Source organism: Papaver somniferum, chromosome 5 (genome assembly GCF_003573695.1).
Source record: "Papaver somniferum cultivar HN1 chromosome 5, ASM357369v1, whole genome shotgun sequence".
NCBI classification, from domain to species: Eukaryota; Viridiplantae; Streptophyta; class Magnoliopsida; order Ranunculales; family Papaveraceae; genus Papaver; species Papaver somniferum.
In genome coordinates, this window is record NC_039362.1 from 58,205,819 (window position 1) to 58,223,946 (window position 18,128).

The 18,128-nt window shown below is 37.9% G+C and overlaps 1 long non-coding RNA gene, 1 other non-coding gene and 1 pseudogene across 3 annotated transcripts; all 3 read left to right on the plus strand.

The window, feature by feature from the left end:
• Positions 1-621: 621 nt before the first annotated feature.
• Positions 622-4,141, plus strand: LOC113277447. 2 transcript variants are annotated; one of them, XR_003324938.1, is made up of 11 exons: positions 622-1,356; positions 1,553-1,628; positions 1,705-1,800; positions 1,878-2,031; positions 2,171-2,278; positions 2,385-2,504; positions 3,021-3,068; positions 3,174-3,262; positions 3,339-3,596; positions 3,682-3,745; positions 3,868-4,141. It is a non-coding gene; the product is annotated as an uncharacterized LOC113277447 (long non-coding RNA). The 2 variants fall into 2 exon arrangements; XR_003324939.1 differs by having other exon boundaries at positions 1,561-1,628.
• LOC113284971 lies at positions 762-852 on the plus strand (annotated as a pseudogene).
• On the plus strand, positions 1,110-1,207 carry LOC113284965. The gene has a single exon (XR_003328487.1). It is a non-coding gene; the product is annotated as a small nucleolar RNA snR60/Z15/Z230/Z193/J17 (small nucleolar RNA).
• Positions 4,142-18,128: the final 13,987 nt, after the last annotated feature.

Below are 18,128 nucleotides of genomic sequence, written 5' to 3' on the forward strand. Positions count from 1 at the left end.
GTATAACGCGGATCAGGCACATGAAAACCTCTCGATCACACACTTATAACTCGGAATGGACTAACTATAACCCGTGGCACTCTGTTTCCTTCCACGCGAGAATCCAGCCAAACTCAGTCGAACCAAAGACCCGTACGATGCATGTTAGGCTCAGTCAAGTCTTCCCACGCAATTCCAGCTATTGAGTCACGGTAAATCATCACGAAAACTCGAATCAAAATCTTCCAGGTGACTGCAACAAACTCCCGTCAAAACTGAAATTTTGAAATTAATAGGAAGGGTGCCCCTTATCCTCGTCTGGGTTCCCTTTAGCAGCTGAACTGGGGTGCCCTTAGTAATTCAGTGAGTGCCTTTAACACTTCTTCGGGGTACCTTTAGTAATTTTCACCTGGGGGTCCAAATAGCACTTTTCGACCAACTTTTTCCACACAAGTGTATCTCTCCAAAAACACCTACAAACAAACAAAACACCATAATAAATACGAAATCGATTACCAACAACACAGAAAATTGAGGACAACTTAGACCCAAAAATGTGTCTATCACGTCCGCGGCTCCAAAAATTGACGTAGTTTTATATGGTTTGTCTCGGTATCTATGATTTTTCTGTTTTTTTGAATTCCTCAATCTCGAATTTTTTCTCTCAATATTCTCTTCCACTTTCTCAATTAGGGTTTCAAAATTAGATTTGATTATTTTGTTCTTCAATAATTCTAATGTTTGTTTTTGTTCAGCATAAATACAGAAGTAATTGAAGGTATTGACAATGATGATATTGTAATTGTCTCATTTGTGGCTGTTAATCATGGCCTTGACGAGCACTCTATATATCACTACCCATATTCTGAGTTGATTCCCGAAATCAACTCTTTATTTCTTTCTTTGATTTTGATTTTTTTATTTTTCAAGTAATATTGATCTGATTTAGGGTTTTAATATACTTGTTTGAAATTTATTAAGGGGCTTATGATTGAAGAAATTACAGACAAGCTTATGGCTGAATCTATTTTATGCTGCTAAATCTATCTTTTCTATGAAGCCTCTTTCCAGTTAATTGTTTTTTTTCTGTTACTTTTTGATTTTTTGAATGTTGGTATTGTTTTTGATGGAGAAGTTCTGAAGTGATGATTGTTGCGTAGTTCAGACGAGATTCGTCTCTGACTAATTTAAACAAAAATTGATCTTTCGCTCCTATTTGATTACTTCTTCCTTAAATGTGAACAGAAATTAGTTTCTAGAGATGGTAAGTAATCTTTGTGTGTTTCATAGTTTCACTGAGATGTTGGACAGTGAAGAGGAGGAAGATGAGGTAGCCGGAATGAAAAACAAAGGATGGTTTTCGTCAATTTTCCAGAGGTCAATTTCTATGCCCTGTCGACTGTATTTTTTTTTCTTCTTACGTTCCTTGTGCTATTATTGGTTGATGCTAGATCAACACCTTAAAAGTTACCTTAACCAAACCTCACCCAGGCTGAAATTTCTTGGATTTTTTATTTTTCGTTTGCGACATGTTGATTCACCATATACTTATCTTGCGACTGTGTATCTTCAGTATTGCAGGAAAAGCAAATCTGGAGAAGTCAGACCTGGAACCAGCTCTTAAAGATAGGCTCCGGACCAAGAATGTGGTATGTTTGTCTTTTCAATTCTGTTGGCTTTCACATGGTTATGAAACCTGCTTATTATACTTATTTGCTTTGCCAGGCGGAAGAAATAGCTGAGAAGCTATGTGAATCCATAGCGGCTAGTCTTGTAGGAAAAAAGCTGGCTTCATTTACTGGAGTTTCATCAACAGTTCAGGTATGTGTGATTTTAATATTTTTACTGCATCAGTATATATTCTGAATAACGAACCACTTGCTTGTGGGTGTCTGCAGGCAGGCGATGAAAAACGCACTTGTTCGCATTTTAATTCCCGAACGCTCTATCGATGTATTAAGAGATGTAGATGCTGCCAAGGAGCAAGGGGGGCCATATGGGATCACTTTTGTTGGTGTCTATGGAGTTGGGAAGTTCACCAATCTTGCTAAGGTTCTGCAAACTTTTCGTCAGTTAAATTTAGAAGAAGTGCAGTCGTTCAGTTTTGCCATAACTTTCTAGGCAGTATTTGGCTACAGGCTGCACATTTTTAATATTCCTCTGTTATAATCCCCTACTTTTTATATTGCAGATACCATACTGGCTTCAAAAGAAAGATATTAGTGTTATGATGGCTGCTTGCGATACATTCAAGTCTGGAGCAGTTGAACAGCTTCGAACTCATGCTCGTAAGCTCCAGGTATGTTGATCAAACTGCTCGAGTCTTTTGGTTTTGAGCATTTTGAGATTAACAATGGGTTTTTGATGACTTAGTTGCAAATTCTGGTATGTTCTTTCTTATTCAGATTCCTATATTTGAGAAAGGCTACGAAAAAGATCCTGCTATTGTGGCAAAGCAAGCAATACAAGAAGCAAGGCGAAACAGTTCTGATGTGGTTCTTGATGATACAGCCGGACGTATGCAGGTAAACGGTTAGCTTTTAATGTATACATGTTAGTTTTTGGTTCAGAACTACTATTTCGTCGCATGTGTCTAAAACCGCCGCAAGTATAGCATATAATACTTAGAGATAATGTTGAAATGGGGTTTTGAACCCTGTCAACTATGGATGTAAGTTGTTTAAGACCTAGTTAGCTCAATTACTGATTAAAATGCATGTGGAATGGTGACTTAACATTAGATCAAGTCTTTTGGGACCGGTGGATTCTGAAGCCTAATTGCATGTGTTACTATCTCTTTACATCCTGTCTAATTAGTTTGTAACCAAATATAATATCATTGGTTTAGCGATAAGAAAGAAACGTTGTGTAATATGGCTGATTATTGGGGACTGTTTATTGGTTGATAACTTACCGGTGATAGGCCGATCGTTAGCGCTCGAAGGACAACCAAAATTTGATTTATTGTAGTTTATACCTGCTTCTGCTGTTTTACTGCTGTGATTCTCAATTGGCTGACTTGAAATGTTGCTTTTGACCAGGACATAAATCAGAAAATCCTGACTTGAAAGGATGAGATAATTGTTCAGGTAACATGATGTGTAACTTGGGAGGACAAAGTAGGAAGGAAGTTCACACAGTCATTTTCCTAGCACCATAGGAAAGGGTTACTAAGCTCGGAATGATGTTTTTAGGTATCGTAACGAGGGTCAAGTGCTGAAGCCCGAGTCCGTATTGGTTAATGGAACAAGTGAAAGCATCACAGCCGCAGCTCAAGAACTTGGTTGGTCTTGTTCTTTTATTATTCTTTCTTCTTTTCTGTTACGATAATGGGACTTGAATATTGTTTTTCTTTTCAGAACCCTCTTCCCTGATTTCGCCGTGCCAGCTGATACTACAGCACTTATTGCAGAGGAGCTGAGTGATGGTGTCGAAGTTCATCATCATCTGAACAATGAGGAAGAGGTAGTTGTGCAGGAATAGGTTGTTGAGGAGCCTCCTCAAGTTCAACCAGTGCAAATTGAAGTTCAACAATTGGCAGAGCTTCCATTGCTTGCTCATTAGATTTCTAATCTTTATCTGGAGTAACTGATCCAATTCTAAACTTCATAGTATATGTGAGTCGTCTCTTTAACTTGGTTTCAAAGCATATAGCTCAAACGGGAAAAAAAAAATCTCTAATGCTTTTTGGTTCTTTAACAGATTCAAATCAGCATGTGAAGACAACTTTACTGAAATGTTCTGTTCTTACCATGGATTTGTGTAGGTAAGTGTTCTGCAGGTGGTGCTTGTGATATTTTTTTTGCCGTAAATAAGTTAAGCACATGGGGGCGTATGTGCATTATTTAAAACCAATGCCCAGAGTAACCCATCTTATTGCTGTTGCAGAGAACACTGGAGTTGATGATCCCCACTCCATGGGAAGGTGTTCCTTCAGGTACCCTGCATATGAGAGCATAGACAAGTAAAGATACATACTCAGCCTGGATCCAATCATTTTTGCAGTGAGCATATGAGACCAGCCAAGTAAAGATTCTGACTCTCAGCCGTTGCTCAATCACCGCTTAGGCCCATATGTCCTCTATGTATATTGTAGTTTGATTTTTTGGATGTTAATGAATTGAATTTTATTAACAAAATGAAGCTTACATTTATTTTTTCATGATATTCTCGAGAAACCACTCTCTAGCAACTCAAATCTGTTGAGGGACAAGCCTTTGAGCAACAATAATAATACCTTGACCGACTGATCTTTAATGGCTCAAACCCATAAGCAGCAGAATTAACCATGTGTGTATAACATTTCACCAACTCAGAGCTAACACTTGTTCCAACCAAAAAACTGGTGTATAGAAAGCTTGACCAACAAAAAGTTGGTGGCACAACCCTTGAGCCAACTGAAAAATCAGCGGCTGAAATTCTCATCCAACAAACAATACGGAAGCTAGAACTCTTGAGCAACTAAAATTCAGTGGAAGGAAACTCTCTTTCATCGAGAAATATAGCGGCTCCAACCCTTCACTAGCAGCCTCAACAACTAAAATTCAGCTAGTTAAACCCTATAACGGCTGAAAACGTTGTATAGTTTCCACCTTTACCAACAATGTTCAAGTCTTGAGCCACCAATGCTTTTGAGGGTTAAATGTTTCAGCGGCAAATGCTTTACGTGCTCTACCAGCAAAAGCTAGTGGTTGACGAATATTTGTGCCAACTTAAACTTGAGTCGCTTCATAGTAGTTGAAAGATATCTCTACCAGCGACACAGTTGGTACAGGTCTCCAGCAAGTAAGTCTGCAGTCACGGAGCCTATCTGTTGCCTCGCTGGTTGCTAAAGATCTTTAGACATTAAAAACGACCCTGTACCAACTGAATACATGTAGACCCTAAATCTCAATTTTCTTGTAGTGCTAGAATTGTAAACACCTTGATCCTATGAAATGTGACAGTTGCTGGAGTCAAAGAGTGGGGAAGTGGAAATCGTGTTAAAACCAGTTGCTCATCGTGCGGAGACTTAATTGATTTTCTACCCACTACTTTGCTAACTCCTTCAACTGATTGCACGACTTGCTCACATTCTCATCGTGTGTATGAACACACGTGCCGTAGACCGCCAGACCAAAACCCTAGTTAATATCCCCCTATGTGACACGATTGATGTCTCGTGATTGTGGAGTCTGCAAGGCAAACGTGTATTTAGTTAGTCAGTTAATGACTTCATGGGATGATGAGTCCTTATATTGCTGAGTCGAACGTGATTTGCAAATGTTCTGAGACTCATGAATTGAACGTGTCTGTTGAAATAGAGGTATGATTCTCAAGTAAATGTTGATAGTTCAGGTGAGCAAATATTGCTCATTCGATGGATTGTTGAATATTGATAGTTGAACCAATATTCCTAAGTTACCAACCAAAAGTTTTGTAAAATAACTCTGTATTTAGTATAATTTAGTTTTTTTACTAAAATATTATATATTTAATAAATATTCCTTAGTCTGAGCAAATATTGCTCATTTGAGCAAATGTTACTCGTTTGATGAATTATTGGTAGCAGGACCAAATTGAAAAAGCGGGGGTCTAACAACACCACCCAATATTTCACTTAGCAATCTGTATGGACAAACTCCAATATACTTTTTATGAGAATCAACTAGACAGTTAGACTCGATCACTAAAAAGATATATCAAAGAGTTTATATCTCAATCTCTCGATTTGATCTTTACTCAAGCAAATGGAAATCTGCAAATCTTTATCAAAGAGAGATAACTTGGACGGTACCAAAGACCAATGTCCAAGGATCAATCAATATCAAACAACAACCAAAGGTCGGATTTCCAATTGATGATCTTTAACGGACAACCTGTATTATTTAAATTATATAAAAATTTAATGCGGAAAAGAAATAACACAGACACCAGAAGTTTTGTTAACGAGGAAACCGCAAATGCAGAAAAATCCCGGGACCTAGTCCAGATTGAATACACACTTTATTAAGACGCTACAGACACTAGCCTATTCCAAGCTAACTTCGGACTGGACTATAGTTGAACCCCAATCAGTCTCCCACTAATTCAAGGTACAGTTGTACTCCCTACGCCTCTGATCCCAACAGGACACTGCGCACTTGATTCCCTTAGCTGATCTCACCTACAACTAAGAGTTGCTGCAACCCAAAATCGTAGACTTGATAATAAACAAATCTGTCTCACACAGAAAAGTCTATCAAAGGATAAATCTGTCTCCCACAGAAACCCTAGGTTTTTGTTCCGTCTTAGATATGAAATCAAGGTGAACAGGAACCAATTGATAATCCGGTCTTATATTCCCGAAGAACAACTAGATTAATCAATCACCTCTCAACAGTCTTACTTGTATAAACAAGAGGACGTCGAGGAATCACAAACAGTGAGAAGATGTTTGTGACTTCTTTATTTCCTATCGGAGAACTCTCACGATCTCAAGCCAATCAATAAGATTGTACTCGTACGATAGAAGATGCAAGATCAGATCACACAACTACGATAAAAGTAGTATCGGTCTGGCTTCACAATCCCAATGAAGTCTTTAAGTCGTTAACCTGGTTTTAGAGAAGAAAACCAAAGGTTAGAGGAGAATCGACTCTAGCGAGCGCACTAGTATCACACAGACGTTGGGGATTAGTTTTGCCCAATGCTAGATGTCTCCTATATAGTCTTCAAATCAGGGTTTTGCCTTAGTACAAAGCAATCAATATTCACCGTTAGATGAAAACCTGATTTAGATTCAAGCTAATATTTCTCAACCGTTAGATCGAAAACTTAGCTTGTCACACACACTTGAGATATACGTTTACTGGGTTTGTGAAAACCGTGCCCAAACGTGTACGTGTATGTTGGTTCAACATAGTAACCCAAAAGGTTAACCATATGAGCATTTCATATTAACCTTGTTCTTCTTCACCATAACTAGTTCAATTGACTCAAATGAACTAGTTAGAGAGTTGTTCAATTGCTATGAGATCTTATGTAACTACACAAGACACAATTGAAACAAAGATGATTCGATTCGATTGAATCGGCTCATGAACTTTATAGCCACGGTTTGCATACTGCATTCCTTAGTAATTTAAGTTTCATGTTCAAGAGCACATCTTTAGATCATAACCCACTCAAGTACGCAAACAAGTTCGCGGACTTAAGACAACCGGCAGAGTTTTCCAAACTCAGCAGAAAATCTCGGCAAGAGACTTCCGCCAGTTCGCGGACTAAACACACAAACGAGTTTTTGGAAATCCCAAGAAATTCTCGGAAGAGAACTTCCGTCAGTTCGGACTTGGCAAAGCCAATTCCTCCGGTTTCTCTCAATCAACAAAGTTCGCAAACTTCGGATTAAGGAATAGACTTATGCACATATGTGTTTCCACACAATGCTTATATCCATCATTGGTTATATGACCTAAACTCTCATTCCAACCATTGAAACATTCTTAGAGGACGTTATATAGTTGTTACACTATTTCTCGTCAAAGCGATTTTCAAAGTGATTGAAACATTATGACTTTCGTCATTAGGTGAAGATAAACCCGATCAAAGCGAAACGCTTTACCAACACATGATTTCGAGATATAGATAGGCGAGATATACTCGGCTCGAAATATCAAATGTGTATGATCCAGTCTATATAGCATGACTTTTGTCTCATAAGAAGTAGGAGATAGAAGAGATACTTTTGAGTGATAGATAAGTTCAAGTCTCCACATACCTTTTTGTTGATGAAGTTCCACGGTTCCTTGAGTAGATCTTCGTCGTTGTATGATGAATCGCCATGAAGTCCTTGAGCTCAACTACACTTTTCTATCCTAGTCCGAGACTTAGCTATGTAGACTAGAAATCAAGACTCATAGTTTTGATCACTAACATTGACAAACATGCTTGATATAGCAACGCATGCGAGGTCGACCGAGCTATGCTCTAACAATCTCCCCCTTTGTCAATTTTAGTGACAAAACTATTAATACATATGGAATACAAAAAAGATAAACTTTAGTGGCTCCTATTCCATAGTCTAATCTTCAACGTTCCCTGAAATCTTCGTCCTTCCAAGTACTCCAATGATCCCAAAGGTTGTAAGTTTAGCATCACCGTTGTTGAAGATCCGTAGCTATAACAATGAGAGAAATCGAGATTCTCGATCATCATTATACAGTGACATAGTATTATTATGTAACATCAAAGTCCAATTGCATCACGACTTTAACAATAATACTACGGTGATATGTATCACTCCCCCTTAGTCAATACTCCATCTCACATGGAAACCACTCCCCCTTACACAATGATCCGAAAACCATATGTATATGTAGTAGAACTACACATTAATTCTCCCCATTTTTGTCAATAAAATTGGCAAAGGTACAAGAACGGGATCCTAATGAAATTTCCGAGAAGAGACGTTTCATAGACTAAAAGAAAAAATACATACCAACTTAATTTAGATGCAATCATAAAGCCGAAGCTAAATGCATTCATCAAGGAGTTTTAAGATACAAGATAACCCCTATAAAATTCCACAGCCGCACACCCCGCAAGATATTACCATTAAGCACAAGTTCAAAAGAACTCTCCCCCATTTGATGTCATTCCCGAAAGAACAACAAGAGCGACCTTAATTTCGAAAGAAAAGAAGGATTTTTAATTGGACACCAAAAACCATAGGAATGATTTTCTATATCCAAAACTCAATCAAATTAATCACAAGTAAACCCATGATTAATTTAATTGGAATACGCAACTAAATCAAACCACAAAAGTGATCAATTTAATTGATTGTGCTCAACATAAGTAAACTTACGGAGCTACGACTAAGGTAATCATACGGAGATGACTAACTTAATCGTTCACATACTCAACATAAGGAAAACCTTACGGAATATACGACTACATTAACCAATAACATTTAGTATAGCCGTTCATATACTCAACACAAGACTTGTGGAATATATGAAAACTCAACTAGACTAATTACAAGAGAACCATAATTAATCTAATTGGAAACACAACCAAACTAATCACGAAGTAATCAATTTAATTGTCAAAAGTTTTGCTCGACAAAAGAAGACTTTCGGAGCAAATAACTAAATAACCAACCAAGATGATTAATTTAGTTCAAATGCTCAACATAAATACCTTATGGAACAACCAACAAAGCAATAAAATAATCAACTTAGTTGTATCGTGCTCAACATAAGACACATGGAGCCTCACGGTAATACAAAAAGAATGGATCAATGAAGATCAATACCGTGGAATACATACAAGGATCTATTCTATCTTTCCATCATTTGCATAATGACATAATAGACTTTATCCTTGTCACACAAAAGATTTTATCCTATTTTCCATCAAATAAATGACTGCATAGGCATAACTTTTGTATTTGTCAAAAGTCCATTCGTCCTTTCATCAATACGAATACCAATTATGAACGACTTTACTTTTGACAACATATGGGACCTTCAAGTTCACGGACGCAAACAATACATATCCCATAAAAATATTGCAATATCAAAATCAAAAGATTAATACTGCAATAACATCATCCTCCAAATATTTTTAGAATTTAAAACCAATAAACCTAAAAAATAACACAAGAAGATGAAAACAAAATAGCTATGTGTAGTCACAATCTTCGCTATTAAAACTAGTTATTCTTCCAACTAACCAAAAAGAAGACATACTAGGCAACAATTCCTTTGAGAAATTCTTTATCATTCCCGAACTCCTTGTTATCGACAGCCATCGGGACATAAGGTTCACGGAGATAAGTGTCAATACCCACGAACTGTCTTGGCTGAAGAGGTCGAATTAGGGTCCTCTGAATTTCCAAGATTTAGACACGAAAGTCTTTATTTCACAAATCTCCCTTCTTATTTCCTTTAACTCATCAAGAACATGGAAAACTTCTGAGAGTTAGAAGGAAAACCCTGGGTTTTCTTGTATTCCTTCTTTTTCTTTTCAGGGACTTAGAAACAGGAGATTTCTCTTTTTCCTTGATTGATGGCTTAACAATCATGTTGACATCCTTTCCATCTGATGACATAGTGCTTTGAGAACAGTTATGAACAACTGGATTTGTGTGATGGAATCACTTAACTCAACAAGCAGTCTTATAAAGGATGTCAAAAGGGAAAAAGGAATGTAGGGTTCGAAACCTATTGACAGGTTCGCATACGCCCAACTCTAAAACCCTATAAAGAGTAGAATTGTCGATAATAACCCTTTCTTTTATTTGATAGACAAAAAATAACAAATCTAAGAAAAGAAGGAAAAACTTTTCTGAAGCCTGGATCAGCACTCAATCTTGTCTCTTTTCGATCAGGCACATGAGACAAGATTTTCCTAACAACACAATCAAGTTGTGTTGCGATGAACAACGATTTGTCCATCTTTTTCCTCATGGGAGGAATCCTCTGATCTCTGTCTATCAAACGATTTGACCATATTTCTTTTCAAATGGTCTTATTCTATCCTGGAAACCAACTTCTTAGACGAAGATAAGATCCTACATACCTCGGCGGTCTTCTGAGCAAGTTTCAGCTTTCTTGCTAATCGATCTGCTCTTCGTTGAAGTTTGCTTGCGTGCCTTATTTGGTGCTTGTATTTGTAACACCTTGATAGTTCATGTCCCTTCATCGAACAAAACGAGCACGTCAATCTTGGATAGTATTCAGGCATCTGAGATGTGCAAGCAGCTAGACATACAGTTGATCCTGAAACATCACTGATAGGGTTTCCAGTTACCGGATTCAGTGAATCTTCCAGCTTGATTGGGTTTCCTTCTTCTCCGAACCCATTGAGGTTGATATATGTATTGCTACAAGTATCAAAATCGATGTTTTCACAAAGAAGCCCTACACTTGATTTTCTATCTTCATCAGAATCATAGGTTTCAGACATTTCATCAAGTGTTACAGCTAGACCTTTGTTCCCAGTGTATTTTCTACGATTTGGGCATTCGTTAGCAAAATGGCCAAAACCCTTACACTTAAAGCACTGAGGCATGTCCTCGTCATCAGCCTCGTCAGCATCCCTTTTTAGGAGGTACGCGACCGTGAGGTTTGTCTGATGACTTAGGTTTGTCTCTTGAAAACCGTTTACTTCTCTTCAACAGAAGATCCCTAAACTGTCTTGTGATCAAGGAGACTGATTTGTCAAGATCTTCATCCGAAAAATCATCCTCAGAGACATGAACACTTTTACCTTTGACAAGTAATTTGGTGTTCTTCTGTGCTTTAAAGGCAACATCCTTACCGACTTTGGATGTATGCTCATGGTCAAAGATCTTTAGCTTTCCAACCAAGGTGTTTCTGGAAAGATTATCGAGGTTATTCCCCTCAACGATGGCATGCTTCTTAGACTCGTATCTAGATGGCAGCGATCTGAGAATTTTCATCACAATGTCCTTTTCAGGAATAGTCTTACCCAATGCAAAAGATGCATTAACAATTTCAGACACTTTGTGATTAAACTCATCAAATGATTCTTCATCTGCCATACGAAGGTTTTCCCAATCGGAATTAAGGTTTTGAATCCTAGCTTCCTTTTCACTGGAGTTACCTTCAAATACGCTTTCTAAGATATCCCAAGCATCTTTAGACCTAGTGCAATTAGACATGGTGTTGAAGACTTGGGGCAATGGCATGTATGATAGCATTTAACCCTTCAGAATTCTGCTTTGCAGCAAGAATCTCGGCAGCATTATATTCACCAATATTCTTGGGAACATTTACGTCTCCAGCTGCAAAACAGGCGCATCATAGCCATTGACAACATATACCCATGATTGAAAATCACGCGACTGGATGAAGGCTCGCATACAATTTTCCACCATAAGTAATTAGAGCCATCGAAGACTGGTGGTACGTTAGTAGAGATAACACCTCTGTCCATAGAGTCAGATCGCTACAAACACAGACTGATGAGGTCTTAGTGTGTTTGCCTGCTCTGATACCAATTGAAAAAGCGGGGGTCTAACAACACCACCCAATATTTCGCTTAGCAATCTGTATGGACTAACTCCGAAATACTTTGCTAGAGAATCAACTAGACAGTCAGACTCAATCTAAAAAATATCTCAAGGAGTTAATATCTCTCTCTTGATTTGATTTTACTCAAGCTAATAAACAGCGAGTCTTTATCACAAGGAATAACTTGGACGGTACCAAAGACCAATGTCCAAGTGAATCAATGAATCAACAACCAAAGGTCGGATTCCAATTAAACTTTAACGCACAACCTGTATTATTTCAATTATAAAAATATAATGCGGAAAATGAAATAACACAGACACCAGAATTTTGTTAACGAGGAAACCGCAAATGAAAAAACCCGGGACCTAGTCCAGATTGAATACACACTGTATTAAGCCGCTACAGACACTAGCCTACTCCAAGCTAACTTCGGACTGGACTATAGTTGAACCCCAATCAGTCTCCCACTAATTCAAGGTACAGTTGTACTCCTACGCCTCTGATCCCAGCAGGATACTGCGCACTTGATTCCCTTAGCTGATCTCACCCACAACCAAGAGTTGCTGCAACCCAAAATCAGACTTGATAATAAACAAATCTGTCTCACAAGAAAAGTCTATCAAAGGATAAATCTGTCTCCCACAGAAAACCCTAGGTTTTTGTTCCGTCTTAGATATGAAATCAAGGTGAACAGGAACCAATTGATAATCCGGTCTTATATTCCCGAAGAACACCTAGATTAATCAATCACCTCTCAACAGTCTTACTTGAAACAAGAGGACGTCGAGGAATCACAAACAATGAGACAAAGATGTTTGTGACTTCTTTATCTTGCCTATCGGAGAACTCTCACAATCTCAAGCCAATCAATAAGATTGTACTCGTACGATAGAAGATGCAAGATCAGATCATACAAATACGATAAAAGTAGTATCGGTCTGGCTTCACAATCCCAATGAAGTCTTTAAGTCGTTAACCTGGTTTTAGAGAAGAAAACCAAAGGTTAGAGGAGAATCGACTCTAGCGAGCGCACTAGTATCACACATACGTGTGGGGATTAGTTTTGCCCAATGCTATATGTCTCCTTTATATAGTCTTCAAATCAGGGTTTTGCCTTAGGTACAAAGCAATCAATATTCACCGTTAGATGAAAACCTGATTTAGATTCAAGCTAATATTTATCAACCGTTAGATCGAAAACTTAGCTTGTCGCACACACTTGAGATATACGTTTACTAGGATTGTGAAAACCGTGCCCAAACGTGTACGTGTATGTTGGTTCAACATAGTAACCCAAAAGGTTAACCATATGAGAATTTCATATTAACCTTGTTCTTCTTCACCATAACTAGTTCAATTGACTCAAATGATCTAGTTATATAGTTGTTCAATTGCTATGAGATATTATGTAACTACACAAGACACAATTGAAACAAAGATGATTCGATTCGATTGAACCGGCTCATGAACTTTATAGCTACGGTTTGCATACTACATTCCTTAGTAATTTAAGTTTCATTTTCAGAGCACATATTTAGATCATAACCCACTCAAGTACGCAAACAAGTTCGCGGACTTAAGACAACCGACAGAGTTTTCCAAACTCAGCAGAAAATCTCGGCAAAGAGACTTCCACAAGTTCGCGGACTAGGTTCGCGAACTGAGTTCGCGGAGTAAACACGCAAATGAGTTTTTGGAAATCCCAGCAGAAATTCTCGGTAAGAGAACTTCCGTCAGTTCGCAAACTGAGTTCGCGGACTTGGCAAAGCCAATTCCTCCGGTTTCTCTCAATCAACAAAGTTCGCAAACTTCGGATTAAGGAATATGACTTATGCACATATGTGTTTCCACACAATGCTTATATACATCATTGGTTATATTGACCTAAACTCTCACTCCAACCATTGAAATATTCTTAGAGGATGTTATATAATTGTTACACTATTTCTCGTCAAAGCGATTTTCAAAGTGATTGAAACATTATGACTTTCGTCACTAGGTGAAGATAAACCCGATCAAAGCGAAACGCTTTACCAACACATGATTTCGAGATATAGATAGGCGAGATATACTCGGCTCGAAATATCAAATGTGTATGATCCAGTCTATATAACATACAACTTTTGTCTCATAAGAAGTAGGAGATAGAATAGATAGACTTTTGAGTGATAGATAAGTTCAAGTCTCCACATACCTTTTTGTTGATGAAGTTCCACGGTTCCTTGAGTATATTTTCTTCGTTGTATGATGAATCGCCATGAAGTCCTTGATCTCAACTACACTTTTCTATCATAGTCCGAGACTTAGCTATGTAGACTAGAAATCAAGACTCATAGTTTTGATCATTAACATTGACAAACATGCTTGATATAGCAACGCATGCGAGGTCGATCGAGCTATGCTCTAACACAAATAAAATATTAATTTAAAATACTGGCAACTGAACCGAGTATAATTAATAAAAATGTTGATCATTGGATCAACGTAAAATTATTAGCGTTTGAATCTGGAATTATGAACCTTGGACTCGAAATCCTAATTCGATCAACTGATGATTTATTAAAAATCAACCACGGAGTGAAGGAGGGACCGGATACATGGGATGATGGGTCGACCATGTAGAGCCCACATGCTCGAGTGAGCAAATACCAAAGTCTCTCGAAGACCAGTTGATGAAAGGATGATTAAATGCTGGTTTAATAATTTATTCAAACAATGTTCGTCTGAACCTTAGGTGATAAAATATAATAAATTATGAAGAGATGAAGGACCGATCAAGGGGTCATGAAACCGGCCCTGGTTGGTCACGGGATCGACTGACGATCGTTCTATGAAATTCCAAAAGTGTTTGGAAGAGTTTGAACCTAATATGACCAAATTAGGTCAAATGATGAAAGTATGTGGGACCGGCCTCTTGCAAGCCAAAGAGCCAACCTTGGTCGGTCAAGGTAATATGCTCGTGTCGACAAAATTCTCACGTCTCAGTCCTAAATTTTTTTGATATTAGCAATCATTTGAGAAAATATGAAGAAATCAAGGTTTTTGCTCAAACTGAGGAAACTTCATAAGATGAAGGAAATAATAATAATAAAATTAAGGAATCATGAAGTGTGGGACCGTCTATGGCCAAGGCATGTCCGGCCGGCCAATAAGCCCGTCCCATGGCACTTTTTCCTAATTTTATATTATTTTTCATGATTTTAGGGAAATACCATGAAATCAAGGAGTTTGTTGAAATAAAGAAGTTTTCCTCAAAGTGAAGGAGTTTCCATGAGATGAGGGAAACAAATAATAATAATAATAATAATAATAATAATAATAATAATAAAATAAGGGTGTGTGGGAACACCCGACTAGGGCATGGCCGGCTAGGGTCCGGTGTCGTGAGTTTTCCCTAATTTTATGTATTAGTTCCATGATTTGAAAGAAACATCATGAAATCAAGGAATTTCATGAGATGAAGGAAATAATAATAAAATAATAAAGAATGCAAGGTGTGGGACCGACCACAAATAGGACATGACCGGCCGGCTAGTAGGCTCGGTCTCGCACACCTTTCCTAATTATTTATTATTTCCTTGATGTGAAGAAAACACCTTAAAACTGAGGAGTTTCCTTGAAACGAAGGAATTTTGTTTAAATGAGGGAATTTTCATGAGATCAAGGAAAATAATAAAAATATAATAAAATATAAAATTGGGCGTGGGACTGGCCACGTCACGACCGGCCGGCGGGTGGGCCCAGTCCCCAGCGCCTTGATTAATATTTTATTATTTATTATTTTCTTCCTATTTTGCATAGGTTCATCGTTCCTTCGTATTTTGGAATGCTCGTTCGTGCATTCAGGTGCTCGTTAGTGCATTATTGTTGAGTACACTTGCACCATTTTAGTCGGGGCTTACTCGATAGTGGCTCAGATACCCGTGTGTTGAATATTTATTACTAACCCATGGAATTCTGCTGGGAAGAACCATGAATTGAAGTAACAAAATCTTATAAAAAAACCTAGAATATTTTCCAGGGATTCAGTTAATGAATCTAATGATTTAGGAATAATTAATTGAGGGATTTATACTAGTACGATCGTCTAGGAGCATTAATTATTCAGGAATTGAGTGATATGAGCTTGTTGAAGCGTTATATTTCTTTTATATAGTCAGGGAAAACATTGTTACATCATAAATACGTTATTGCTCTATACTAGCAGGCAAGCTGTCTAGGAGTCGTCCAATCTTTCGATTCTATATAGAAGTATTACTGAAATTGCTCAGTATTCATGAGATATGCCGTTGCCTCAGCTAAGAGACTACACATCTACATATACTCTGAGAGACAATATTCTCAGTCAGAGATTCTTGTGGCATGAGCTTTCATGCTTCGATAAGAAACATGCGCCTCAATACTCATCTGATTGTTGGATCAGAAGCACGTATAATTATGGTTTTATGATTTTATCCCTTGTCTAAAATCCACCATCTACATTAAGTCCCTGCTTAGTGAGGGACAGTCATGTTCCTCAGTCAGCACTGGATGGTGATTTTCCAGTTACAAACAAAATAAGTAATTGAACTTAGTCGTAAGATAAGATGTTACCGGATTTTCGATTGCGCGAGCAAACCACGACTTGAACGAAGATCCCAGTGGCATGATAATGCATCATCTAACGAGCATAAAATGGTGTAGCACCGCTGGTTTGGTGATGGAACCTTGGTCGGTTTAGGATTCGCGGGTTCGGGCCCAAAAAGAAAATCCTTGTGAAATTAGGTTTTGCAAATAAAATTTGATATAAAAGGAATTAATCCCATTTTTTTCTTATTTCACCTACACGACCACCACCTTCATGGCTTCTCCATCTCCTTCACGCCAACAACAGCAGTAGAGGAAGGAAGGATTTCGCCGGAAATCTTCATCGTCGGTCGTCCGTTCACCGTCCGGCCAGTTTCCGGCCGACACCGACAGGTGCGTTTTTTGTTTTCTTTTTTAATTTTCTTTTTTCCAGAAGTTTCATGAGTTGTTCATGCTTTGATCATGTTTAAGTTATATACATGTGCATATATGAGTGTGAACTTTGTAGAGAAATCCTTGTTTTTAGAAAACGTATGTTCGTTCGGTCGTTAGTTTAAGAAACTAGTAATAATCCTTGACTTAGGAGATTATACATAGACCTGTGTCCAGTGATAAAATTTTGTTTATGAGCTTTCATGAGAACTAAAACTTTATCTTAAAAGGTGTGAGTTTTCACAAAATCGAAATAAACCTTCGGACGATCATACGAAGGAAAAGATTTTTTATTTATTTTTTTGATAAAACTGTGGAATATCCACGAATTTTATGTGAAACCGTGACATGTTCACGAAATATTATTTTTTTACGTGAGTTATTGCTCGCATCAAAATAATAAATTACGTGAATAATTCACGTTTTATATATACACTAGGTATCATCTCGGTCTACGGCCGGGTCTCAACCTTTTTATATTTTTATTTGTTGTTTGGCCGGCTAGTCAGTATCCTCTCACAAAATTTTAGTTAGTCAGCAATTGTGGGTGTTGTATTTAGTTAGTCGGGTCATAGTAGTCCGGGCTTAAGCCTATGGACCCGCGATTAAGGATGGTCTATGTATTTAGATAGTCGTGTCATACCATAGTAGATGGGGCCTATGGCCCCAGCCGTGGATTAAAAAATCTAGGGACAAACATAGTCCAGCATTAGTATTAAATTATCTGTGATTTGGTTGAGCCTATAAGTTCGTTGGGACTTGCAGCCTCGATGTTTTGGTTGTCAGGTCTAATTAGCCGGGGCATACAGCTCTGTCGTATGTCATTGGTCAGATCAAATTAGCCTGGGCCTACAGTCCCGATTATGGTCCCTTATACAACTTCCAGCTATTTTATTGGTCGGACCAAATTAGTTGGGACCTACAGCTCTGATGATGGTCCTTTACACATAAATTCCACTATTATTTTGGTTGGGCAAATGAACCGCTATCATAAGCCCCACCATGACCCCTGATGATGGTCCTTTACACATAAATTCCACTATTATTTTGGTTGGGCAAATGAACCGCTATCATAAGCCCCACCATGACCCCTTTATTTTTTTTGCGAATTTATATTTGATGCTAAAGTTATCCGTATCTAATTGA